Genomic DNA, 12,367 nt, shown 5'->3' on the forward strand with positions numbered 1-12,367 from the left:
GGTTCCACTAAGAATCCATGGTCCTCGATCTCAAACAGACCCCCACCCTTTCTGGGTAGGCATCCCTCAGCTGTCTGGTCAACTCACTTCCCCACCCACTGCAATGACGTCTTCAGTCCTTCTGACCATCCTTAAATTTCCAGCCACCTCTCTTGTCTGTCACTCACCTCCCTCTCCACAAACAGCCTTGCCCCCCACGTCCCAGAGAGCGGGCAGCGCCATCAACAGAACCGCTCCCGCATCTCCCTGCTGCCAGCCCTACCAGCTCAGCCGCCTTCCTGGTATCCATCCCTATTCTAATAGAGGGTGGTCCTCTTCCCTTCTGAACTGCAGACCATTCCCGTCTTCCCCAGCTCTGGGAACATCTCTCTCTTTCCAGGAATGCAGCTCAGAATCTTAGGCATGCCCTTGACCTGCCTTCCCCCTCTCCCCATTGCTGAATCCTATCCATTTTATGTCCCGAGGTTTCCAGAGTTGGTCCACTTTTCCTTGTCTCCATCTCTACCCTAGGCCAAGCCACCATAATCTCTTGTGGGGACCCGTCTACAGCCTCCTAGTGGATGCCCCTGCGTCCTGACATGCCCCACAAATCTATTCCACACAGCAGCTTCAAGAAGCAAACCCATCAGCCACTTATCTGCTTAAAACTCCTCAAGAATAAGAATCTTAGGATAAAGGCAAAACTTTCTGACATGGCCTCCAGGATCCTGCGTTTTCTGGCCCCTGTTTACTTTTCAATCGAGTTGTTTTAGATCCAGCACAATTGTTCAGTTTGAGGCTTGATGCTTTTCATCAGCTCTGGAAATTTCTCAGTCACTCTCTCTCCAATTATTGCCTCTCCCTATTTTTTCTATTCTGAACTTCTTGACTCTCCATTAGACGTATGTTGGGTCTTCTCGTTCCGTCCTAGATGTCTCTTAGTTGGTCTGTCATATTTTCCATCTCTTTATATTGCTATGCTAAATTCTGGATCATTTCTTCAAATATCTCTTTCAATTCACTCATTCTCTGTATAGCTGTGTCTGTTCTGTTTACTCACTCACCAAGTTTTTCATTCTGATATCAATAATTTTTATTTCTAGAAATTCTATTGAGTTCATTTTCAGATCTGACCATTCTTTCTCCCACTCCCTCCCCTGGAGTCCTGTCATTTCATTACGGCCCCCATTTCTTCAATCACTGACAAAATAGTTCCCCGGTAGTTTCTTCCAGGCTGTTCTATGATGTCAGATCCTCGGGTGCTTATCCTCTCCTTGGTTGTGTTGCTAGCTCTCTCTCACGGCAGATGGCTTCCTTGCGTGGCCTGTAATTTTTCTTCCCTTGGAAGCTCGCCTTTAGTGGAATTTGGTTTTTCTGTGGACAGACCCTGCTCCCTGGATTACCTAAACTTCCTTGGAGAATGACGTTGCCCTTATTCCTGCCAGGGACCAAAGGTGACATCCTTCACTACTCTGGATATGTCTTTAGTGAATCTCTCAGCTCAGGAAGTCCTGCACCACACTGGCAGCATAAATGCATACTTCAGAGCATGGGCACAGGCTCACTTCTCCGTGTGTGCCCCACAGTGCCTTCCCAACACTCCTTGTGGCTTCCTCTAGTGGGTGAAGCTACTTTGTCTTCTTTCACTGAGGGGAGATGTCTTCATCCCACCTCCTCACCTCACTCCTCTCACTCTGAGAGAGTTAAAAACCCCAGGCCAGTGTGGTTTGAACCCACATCCTGGTTCTTGTGTCTCTGGGCCACCTTACTTACGGTTTTGGCTCCCAGTTCCCTCTTCATCTTCAGGATCTGAGATTGTCCCTTTCTTTTGCTTGAGCTCAGCTGTAGTCTAAATAAAACCTTTTGTTGTAATGTAGCCATTGATTCAATTGTTTGATGGGGAGAGGTCTCCCTGAGCCCAGTCCCACAGTCTGCAAATCAGAGGTCCTGCCGACCTGCCAGGGCCACCTCAGGCCACACTCCCCGGCCCCACTAGCCACCTGCCCATTCCTTGCATTGGCCACATGCCCTCCACAGGGCCTTTGCACATGCTATTCCCTCTGCCCAGAATGTTTTTCCACTCCCCTGCTCCATCTGATTCCTCCTCATCCTCAGGGAAGGGCCCCTTCCCTGCCCTGACTAGATGCCCTCTCGAGGGCTCTCGAACCACAGGCTGGTGGTGCGCCTCAGTTGCCATTTTACATTTAGTTCTGGGATTATCTGATAAACATGGAGCTTCCTGAAAGTAGAGACCATGTCTATTTGGCTCTCTGGGGTTCCCCACCTCCTCACCCAGGGCTGAAGCATAGCTGGTGTTCCGTGAATACTGTTGCATAAAGGCAACAGCAGCCTCTTTTGGAGGATGACCATGCGGCAGGCCCTGCTCTAAACTCTTCACATGGATTATCTCATTTAATCTCCGCGACCCTCTGAGGTAGGGCTCTCATCGCCCCCATTTGGCAGATGAAGAAGGTGAGGCACAGACACCTAGGTAAAGTCATCCTTATCATGCCCCGCGAGGTGGACAGGGCAAGGGATTGCTTCCCTATCACACAGAAGAGAAAAGCAAGGCCACAGAGGGCCAGCCTCGCGCCCAGGTCACAGGCAAATCAGTGATGGGCTGGGGCCTAGGGCTCACGCCTTGGAGCCCAGCCTGGACCCAGCCGCTGCCCCAGGCTGCTTCCTCTTTTCTCAGCCCCGGGAAACCCCAAGTCAGCTTTGTCTCTCCCATCGCCATGGCTGTTCTGACGGGCCCCTGGCCTGGCTTGGGACTCCCCCATGTCTCCCACAGCTTTCCCACAGCTTCCCCACCAACCAGGCCCACGGAGCCATCCACTGCCTCGCGGCACCCAAGATCTCCTGTCAGCACGAGGGTGTCACGTCAGTTCTTCTGCGATGGTGGAAGTCCCCTTCCACGCCCAGGCAGGCGACGGTTGCAGCTTACATTTTCGATCAGGTGAGGTGGGTGTGGAGGGAGGCAGGAGGGGGGACCCGGCCCCCAGACGGGCCTCTGAAAACTCCAGATTCCTCTCACTGCCTCTGCTGTGGTGGTGGTTTCTAAACATGACTGTCCTCCTAATGATCAAAATCACATGACACCAGGGCTGCGGGGTGCTGCGGGCGTTTGGGCAGTTTCCATCACTTTTTCTTTCCTAAGCTGGGTGGTGGGGCGTGGGTGTTTGTTACACAGGTCCATGACCCCCTGCCTCTAGCCATCAGGACCACGTGACTTTCCAAATCCAGAGTTTTGTGGATTTTAGAAAAGTCATACAGTGTGTGTGCATACTGACAATATTGCAGGACACCCCGATGGGACCTGGGGTGGTTCCCCACAATCAAACACATTGGTATTTCTCCATGTATGAATATTCACATGAAGCAAGGTAAATCCTATAAATAGCCTCCCATCCAAATAGCCGGGGTTGCTGATAATCTTAAGAAAAAACTTGCTGTTTTTAGAGCTTGTTCGATTTTGTCATTGTAGATAAGGAGTGGAAGATCAGTACCATGCCGAAGAGCCCTCGGCATACCTCCGATATTTCTTAATACATGAAAACCGAAGAAAACTGTAATACAGGCACATCGTGGAAAATAGAGAAAGTATAAAGAAGAAACCACAGTCATTCATAACCGTGGGACATTGGTCATAACTAAGAAAGTAACGTTGCTACGTTGCTATTAACCAAACTCTGAACTTCACTTGAATTTCACCAGTTTTTCCACTGATATCCTTTTTCTGTCCGGGGATCCAATCCAGGATAGCACATTGCACTTAGCCTTTTAAAAATCTCTTACAGGAGCCAGCCCGGTGGTGCAGCAGTCAAGTTTGCACATTCTACTTCACTGAACTGCGAGCGGAAATGGCACCTCTTGACAAGCCATGCTGTGGTAGGTGTCCCACATATAAAGTAGGGGAAGATGGGCACGGATGTTAGCTCAGGGCCAGTCTTCCTCAGCAAAAAAGAGGAGGATTGGCAGCAGATGTTAGCTCAGGGCTAATCTTCCTCAAAAAAAAAATAATAAAATAAAATAAAAAATAAAAACCTCTTAAAATTTTGTATTATTCTATTTACTTCTTTTTTGTTATTTAGGAATCTGCAAAGGGCAGAGTACTCTAAGCCACACCTATCACCCCCCCAGAGGCCCAGAATGTCCTGTTCCATTGCCCTCCCCTGACTTTCTAGGAGTCCCCTCTTGTCCTGGCCCTGGAGGAGTTCCTTTCTTGCTTTTGAGTCCCATGTGGACATAAACGCTTTTTAGGGTTCTGTTGGCCAGACTTCCGCGTGTTGGTGAGCTTCCAGAAGGCCGTTTCAACAGGATCTCGAGGGGCAGGGAGAGAGCATGGGGAGGAGTCCTGGCCGGGGAGGAGCGCTGATAGGACGTGAGCCAGGAAATCCCAGTATGGCTGAGGGAGGCGTTGTTTTGGGGTGAAAGAGTTCCGGATCAGGCCAAGAGGTAGGTCAAGATTATATAAAGGCCAGAAGGAGGTAGTAGAGGTCACAGAAGTCTTTGGGCTTGGGGGTAGGAGAGATGACATGGTTGGCACTGGTGGGGGCTGGCTGGACAGGGTGGCATTAACCTGAGCCCCTGCTAACATGGCGGAGATGGGGAGCCGGCCCACCTCTTCACTGTACACAGGGAGCTCCAGAGGCTGAGACCCAGAAGGACACTTGTTGAAGGTCACGTGCCACTTTCATATCAGAGTCAACAGTTTCTGTGCCCCCAGCAATTTAATGTATGTATATATGTATGTATGCATGTATTTTTGGCAATATCTGTTGAGTTCTTACTCTGGCCCAGATCCATAGGATTCCTGACTTCATGAAGCTTATAGTCTAATGAGCAGAGATGGACAATATCTAACTAGCCAAACAAAAGATTATATAGCCACTAATTGTGCCTGGAGCTACAAAGAAAAAACGGGTGGTGAAAGAGGCTGTTCGAAAGTCATCAGTGCTGTGGGTCTCAGACTTTCTCATGCATCAGAATCACCTGCCAGGGGTGTTCAAACACAGATTCCTGGGCCCATGCTCACAGTTTCTGATTTGGTAGGCCCGGGTGGGGCCCGAGAATCTGCATTTCTCCCAGGTAGTGCTGATGCTGCTGGTCAAGGGTCCGCACTCGGAGCTGCGCACATCTAGTGATTTGGTCCTTAGAGTCTAAAAACGCGAATAAATCCCCCTGCCTGCAGATGAGGCCTCATCCAGCTGTGATGATGGTTTCACTTGGGAACTGGAGGCAGTGAGCTCCGTGGGGAAGTCCTGGTGCATGCTCAATTCTGATCGAGCAGGAAGAAGTTGCTGGGAATGTGGATAAGTGAGAATCCGGGAGAGGAAGTGCCCACGTGACCCCAAAGCAACAGGTGCGGGGGAACTCCCCTCAGTTTTCAGAAGGTCAGTAGCTGGGCCTGACCTCAAGATTCCCTGGGGTCCACTGCTCCCCGTGCCTCTCGGATCACTCTGTGTAGGCAGTGGAGGGTCCTGGGCTGGGGGGTCTCTGCTGTGAGGAGGGCCCCGGCTCACAGGGACTCTGGTTTCTCTCCCCAGGATACCATCACTACCCTCCAGGCCTCCTATCCCAGGAAGAAGCTCTTCTGGATTCCCAGCTCGTGCTGCAGGGGGAGGAGGGGGTTGTTGATTGCAGATTGCGCCCTGATTCCTCTCGGGTCAGGCACAGTATGCTGGTGGGGAAATACAGCTCCTCCTCCCCAGGACTTCTGATCTGACCGCTGGGGAGATAAGACCCAGAGTCTTAATGAGGAGGAAGAGGCACGGTGAAGAATAGGGGGAGGGCAGAGCAGGAGGAAGGGACTGCCTGAGCAATGGCCCAGCGGCTGGAATGGCAAATCGCGAGAGAGTTCTCAAAAGGGCTCTCTTATGGAAGGCCTTAAATATTAGACAGAAACACCTCGAATAATTCCTAGAGTTTCTTTTCTGGGGACGGGGGCACAGTAGAGGGCCAAGTTCTCATCTCTTTTTGATGTCAGGATTAACCTGTTTCCAGCTTGACTGAGGCAGATGGTCTCGGGTCGACCGGGAGAAATAAGCCAGGTAGTACCTCACGTCTCAAAGAAAGCAGACAGAGGGCCCTAAAGGAAATCGGGCAACAGGACCAAAGGAAATTGGACCAGATGACCCCTCCCTTATCTCTCGTGACCCTTCTGCCCGTGTGTCCGTTGGGAGGGCTCTGGGTTGTAGAAATGGGTCCTGGTGGAGGATTAAGGGGGTGGAGGGACAGGAGAGCACTGGCCAAGTGGCCACACCTGGGCCTTGGCTCCCCCTTAGTGCAATGGGTTGACAGTCACAGGCCTCCCCAGGGCCTAGGAGGGAGTGGGGGGAGGGGAGGGGACGGGGAGATGTACTTCTTCATGAATATATGGAGGCATGCCCGCCCAGGCTGTGGGGCCATCTGTCCCTGGGGTCACTTCTGTGCCCTCAGGAAGCACTCACAGTGGGCCTCTGGTCTGCAAAGCCTCTCCAAGTCTGTCCAGAACTTTCTGTGGTCCATGATCATCACAGGGGGCTCCCTTGGAGGACATGAGCCTGACGGAGAGGCTCTCATTTGCCTTCTAGGCCCTTCTCAGGTGGGGCTGCCAGCGCCTCTGACTCTCTGGCCATTGGAAGTCCTGGATCCCCTTCCTTCAGGCACCTCTCCCTGCTGGTGGCACTGTACGCCTGGCTCCCTGGTCCTGGCTTACCTGGAGAATGTTACCTCTGCCACCCCACGGGATGGCTCAACCCACTTTAAGGGCACGGGTCTCCTAATGAAAACTGATGTGGCAGAAAGAACCCTGGGCTGGGAGGCTGGGACCTGGATCACACCCAGCCCAGAGCCTCAGTTTCTCTTCCTATAAAATGAGACTGTTGGACTTGATGATCTCCAAATTCCCTTTTGACCCTGACACTGTAGGATGTTTGTCCATACGAGGTGACTGATGGTGGAGTCTCAGACGTCATCACAGGGGGGTGCAGGGGTGTCTTGGAGAAGGCCTTGTTGAGACCTTTCTGCTCCCTTCCCCACAGGAAACACGGAGCTGGCCCTCCCTTCCTCTTGAATATCCGCTTGCCCGTGTGGCTTTAGGGGAGAGGAAAGGAGTGGGAGCTGGAATTGCCCCGCCTGGGTTTCTTAGCTTCCCCTTGGTCAGCTGAGAGCATCTCTCAGACCCTCGCTCTCTCCTCCTCCCAGCCCGGGGTCCTTTCAGCCCCTTGGTCCACCCCCCATCAGAGGTCCCATCTCCTCTCCAGAGCCGCTTCTGGCATGAGTTGTCACTCATTCTCTGTTCCATGTGGTTCCAGTGCTGGACAGGAAATATGGCAGCATGAGGGGCTTCAGATCCTGAGGTTGGCAGGGAGGGAAAAGGGCCCTCACAGAGGTCTGGTTTCTGGCAGAAGAAGAAGAGGATGGAGCCTCTAGAAAGGAAATCAGAATTTACCCTGGAAGAGCAGTCTCTCAGGAGTATATTTCCAGGCAGACCACCTTGTTATGCTCAGAGGAAGTCTTCCTCCCACCCTCAGGCTGTAATACAAAAGCTTCCTACCATCTCAGTCTTGGGAGGTGCCAGTCTCCAGGAAGGTGTGTGAAGAAAATCCCTCCTGCTACACTGGCCAAATGGGATGGGGAAAAAGCCTAGGAAGACACTGGTGTGTGCAAAGTCCCTGGGGTAGAAGGAGTCATGAGAGATTCAAGAAACGTAAAGGAGGCTGTGTAGCACAGAGAGCAAAGAGGAAAGGGAAAGCGATGAGGGCAGGATCCACACCATGCAGGTGCCAAAGGGGCCTGGCCTTTGTTTTGAGGGCCAGGAGGGATGGCAGGAGGCAAGGGCTGGGGTGGAGCTGGGCAGAGGGATGCTCCTTTGCGTTTGGGAAGACTTGAGGGGAGGGCACCATTCTCTGAGCCAATTCTTCCAAGCCCACCTCTGGCCCCTCCAAGTGCTCCCTCGGGGCCCAAAGCAAGAGTCCGACTCATTAAACTGATGAGGAGCTCCCCTGGGGGCTGGCGGGTGGGGCCCCTGGCAGACAGAGTCAAGGGCTGCACCAGTCCCTGAGGCTTGAGTCCAAGTGGGAATTCCAGGCCTTGGGATATTAGCCCTCAGGGCAGTAACACCAGTTAGGAGCCTCCCTACCAGAGTGCTTCCCCGGGGGGCTGGGAAAGCCCATGGCCATAAGGACGATATCAGGATACTCTGGCAGCCCCGGGCAGCTCCTTCCCCCAGTGTGCACTTTCACCATCACAAGGGGCAGACAGAGAGGTCACTGGGAGTCCCGCCTCTTGTGGACCCCAGCCCAGGCGGGACCCTAGAAGGCCCGGGGCTTCTTCCTGCTGCAGAAATGCCCGGCCCCTCAGCTTCCTTCACTGTCCTGGGAGAGGGTCCCGGCCGGCTCCGCTCTGGGAGGCACCCACGCGTCCGTGCACTCAGCAGGAGCTGTGGAGTCCCGCAGCCTGTCAGAACAGGACCAACCTGCCGGTCCACTCTCCCAGGTCCTCGCCCCTCCATCCAGGCCCAGAAGCTCTGACCAAGGCTTATCTCAAAAGCCGAGGAAGTGCTCCCAGCCTGGGTGGGGTCCCGGCTCCAATCAGTCCAAATCTGTCCCTGGGAGAAGGCTGCACTTGCTCCTTCCTGCAGGGAGGAAACAGTGGCTGCCCTGAGCCAGGGGCCGGCGGAAGCACATCCTGCCCCCTGGGCTGCCGACCCCAGCCCTCAGGCAGATGGGAATGTAGGGAGAGGGCCTGGCCATCAAGCCTGGGTCCGAATCCCAGGGCACTCGATTACTAGTCTGCTATCCTGGGTCCCTCTGTGCCCCAGCTTCCTCATCGGCTAAATGGGGGGTAATAATGCCTTCCACGTAGGGTCCTGGTAAGGACTGGGTTGGCCCAGAGGGAGTATCACACTTGGCCAGGAGCAGGGTCTCTGGAGCTGGCCTGCCTGGGTCCAAATCTCGGCTCCTCCACCGCCAGCTGTAATCTCAGGCATGTTATTTATCGTCTGCCCCCACTTCCTCACCTGTGAAAATGGGGGTAACAGAGCTGCCATGAGGACTAAGGGAGCCAGCACAAGTACCTAGATCAGCGTTTGGTACATCCTAAGCACTCCGAGAATGCCAGCTATTCGTTATACTTCATGGCCCTGAGGTACTTGGCACATGGAGGCGCCCAGTAAATGTGGGCTCCATTCTCCGGGCCCCCTTGACTCTCACATCTCACGTTTCCTGCCCAGAAGTCCAAACACTGAAACTTTCCTTGATCTCCCACCCACATAATCCGATTAGCTTGTTCACACTCAAGTAAAAATGACTGATGGCCATTTAGTTTACACTGGAGGAGCTCGCACACCTTCAGCCAAAGGGACAATGTGCTAAGGGTGGGCTCTCAGGCCACAGGCCAGCCTGAGGATGGGAGCGTGGGAGGGTAGCTCCCCCAGAGTTCTTCAGTGACAGCCTTCTTGGCAGGCCTGGTCCCTCCAGGGTGGAAAGGGCATTGGGTTCAAGACTCAGCTCTGCTCCTGATTGCTGTGTGACTTTCAGCAACTCACTTGACCTACCTGGGTCTCAGCTTCTTCATCTGCCTAATGGGATAACAACTTTTCTTCTGCCCTCCTCAAGGTCCTGTTCAAAATTAAGTGTATCTGGAAATGGTCCGCATTTGTCTCTCTGGCTTGTGGTTATCTGTCCATGTGTCCGTCTGCTCTCCCCAGCCTGGACACAAGCCCTTGACCACAGGATCCATGCCCTTCCCTCTGCATGCTGTCATGTGGTTTCTGGGAGTGGGTCCTAGAAGGGAGGCAGTTCATATCTCACAGGGATGTGGGACTTGCAGAACAGAGACAAAAATAAAAGGATGACTCATGGGCTTCAGGCACAGGCTGCATCAGCTCCAACTTCAGCTCACCAAATTCTCACAACCAATCTACGCGGAGGTCGTACAGATGCCAAACCTGAGGCTCAGAGAAGTGAAGGCATCTGGCGGTCGTTGGAGGGCAGGACTTGAAGCCAGTGGCGTGTGATGCTGATGGCTGTACTCGTGACCACTACCTTGCAGTGCCCTCACACTCACACCCACCCGGCCCAGGAGGCAGGGGGACGGAAGTGATCTGGGAGTGAAACCTACTCCACTGCGGGGATGTCATGTGGTGAGGCGGGTGGAAGACTTGCCAGCAGGCAGACTTGTCCACAGGACAGATGCAGCTTCTGCAGAAGGAGGGGAGCTCCCTGTCCCAGGAGGGGTGCAAAATGCCAGGGACCTTGTTGAAAGGGTAGTTGGACTCGCCGCCATTCAGAGTCGCTGCTGACTCCCTCCTGGGGGAGCCATCTCATCTTCTCTCTGCCCCTCCAGTCTCCTTTGCTCCTCTCTTCCTCATCTCTGCCTGTGTCCCTTGTGTGACTTGGGCAAGTTCCTTCACCTCCCTCCTCTCTGAGCCTCAGTTTGCTCATCTGTAAAATGGGGAGACACTTGCATCTGCGTTTTAGGGTTATCTTGAGGAGCAGATGAGATAAATTCGCAGAGAGTGTTTAGCACCAGTCAGAGGGCCAAGGGCCCAGTTTATAAGATCAATTATCGTTATTATTCCCTTCTCTCCTTTCATCCTGGAAAGGCCAGGAGACAGGACCCCTGGGCGCTAAGTCTCGTCCTCTGCACAGCGAGCGTCTCCTCTTTCCCACCCTGTCCCCGTCCCTCCTTAGTCGCCAAAGAGGCAGGAGAGTTGAACTCAGCCCGGGGTCCTCCTGCAGCGCACGCCCCAGGTGAGCCAACCCTTACCACTCTGCCTCACTTTCGCATCCACGAAAGGGGCGAGAGCCCCCCCGAGTCCCCTGGGGCTGTCCCTGGGTCCCGGCCGCAAAGATCTGGGAGTGCCAGGAGCCGGCCACCGCCCGGCCCTCCCGTACCGGTCTGGCACCTAGAATCCACGTGACTTCCCGGCAGCGGCCGCCGGCTTCAGCCCGAGCCGAGCCCGGCTGCACTCTGCACCTACTTTCAGTTTCAGGCGGCGCGCGGCGGCGCGGGGAGCGCGGCTGGTGAGTGCACAGCGCGCCCGGGACTGCGGACCCGGCGAGCGGCGCGGAGGGAGGGTCGGGCGCGAGCGGAGGGGGCGGAGGGGAGGCCAGAGGACTCTGGAGGGTCGTGCCGAGGGCCGCCGGGCGGATGGCCAGGCTGATCGGACGTCCGTGTGGACAGATAGCTGGACTCACAGACGGGTGGACAGATGGGGCGCCCCAGGACCGGCCAGCGCCCAGCCCGCTTCCTTGCGGAGTTTGGAGGATGAGTTTCTAGCTGCAGAGGAAGGGTCCCCTGGGTTGGGGGACGCGGTATGTCCGCCCCCTCCCTCCCGCTCCTCCCCACCCTCGAGACGCTCCTGTCACCTCCTGGGGCTTCAACTTTTTACAGTTTTTTAAAGAATTGCAGAAGTCACGCCGCTTATTATGCACAGCTCAGACTTTCTAGCTTAAAGCAGCTTTTTATTATGAACAATTCCATACATACACAGCAGTAGAAAGAACAGAGTTAAGCTGAGTCATATGAACTAGCTGGTGTTGGTATAACGAACTTGCATATAACACCTCTCCGCTCGGACCGTGGTCGGGCAGGGCCAGCCTAGTTTCGCCTCTGTCGCGCCTTATTTTGAAACAAATGGCAGACAGACATCACAGCATCTCAACTGAACAATTTCAGAATGTGCTAAAAGATAGGAAGTCTTTTTAAAAACATAGCCATGATAGCATCAGCATGCTTTATGCGTTTTAGCAATAATTCCCTAACGTCAAATCTCCACTATTTTTAACGAACATTTTCACCTCTCAAGTAGCAGGTGAATACCCGGGTGCCATTTTGTTACTTGCTCTTTGATTTTCCGTGTCATTTTCAGCCTTTTTCTCCCTCAAAAGGTCAAAACCTGGAGTTTGCTGAGGTGACCACTGGGGAGGTGTGGGGAGGGGTCCACCATGGTCAACATGGTTTGCATCCATTTTACAAGTTGGGGTTCTTACATTTCCTTTTTAAAATGTGTTGAGGGTTCTTCAGACTTAAAAAGCAGTTTGAAAACCAGCTTGTGTGTCTCCCAAAACTGGGGGTCACAGGAGGTGGGGTGTACCCGGGGCCGGTGCCTGGAACCTCATCTCTCTAAGGAGCAGTAGGCCCAGAGGAGCACTAGGCTTGGTCTCCCCCTGGAGAACAGAATGCGGGCAAAGCTGATGATTTCAAGTTGTGTCCGAGCTCCCCGTCCAGTGTGCCTTCCTCCCACCGCACTGAACCACAGGGCAGGCTGGCCATGGGCTCTGCCCACCTGCCTTGCTTCCGAAACACAGCACCAGTTTGACTGACACCTCGCAGGGGAGACTGACAGACCCGGCCCTCAGCACCTTGTATTTGCCAGGTGATCGTGGACTAACTCCATCTC

General features: G+C 53.9%; 1 protein-coding gene across 7 annotated transcripts in view; it reads left to right on the forward strand.

Annotated features, from left to right (window-relative positions):
* The first annotated feature begins 10,863 nt into the window (after window positions 1-10,863).
* The window catches only part of NLRC5 (NLR family CARD domain containing 5), a 90,792-nt gene continuing 89,288 nt past the window's right edge, over window positions 10,864-12,367 (forward strand). For 3 of the 7 annotated variants that reach the window (XM_046681721.1, XM_046681725.1, XM_046681724.1), the window contains exon 1: window positions 10,921-10,988. The gene's annotated coding sequence lies outside the window, so the exon portion shown is untranslated. Of the gene's footprint in view, window positions 10,989-12,367 lie in introns of all 7 variants that reach the window. The other 4 variants (XR_006891516.1, XM_046681726.1, XM_046681723.1 and 1 more) reach the window with 3 other exon arrangements.

Source organism: Equus quagga, chromosome 13, assembly GCF_021613505.1.
Source record: "Equus quagga isolate Etosha38 chromosome 13, UCLA_HA_Equagga_1.0, whole genome shotgun sequence".
In the NCBI taxonomy this organism is placed as follows: domain Eukaryota; kingdom Metazoa; phylum Chordata; class Mammalia; order Perissodactyla; family Equidae; genus Equus; species Equus quagga.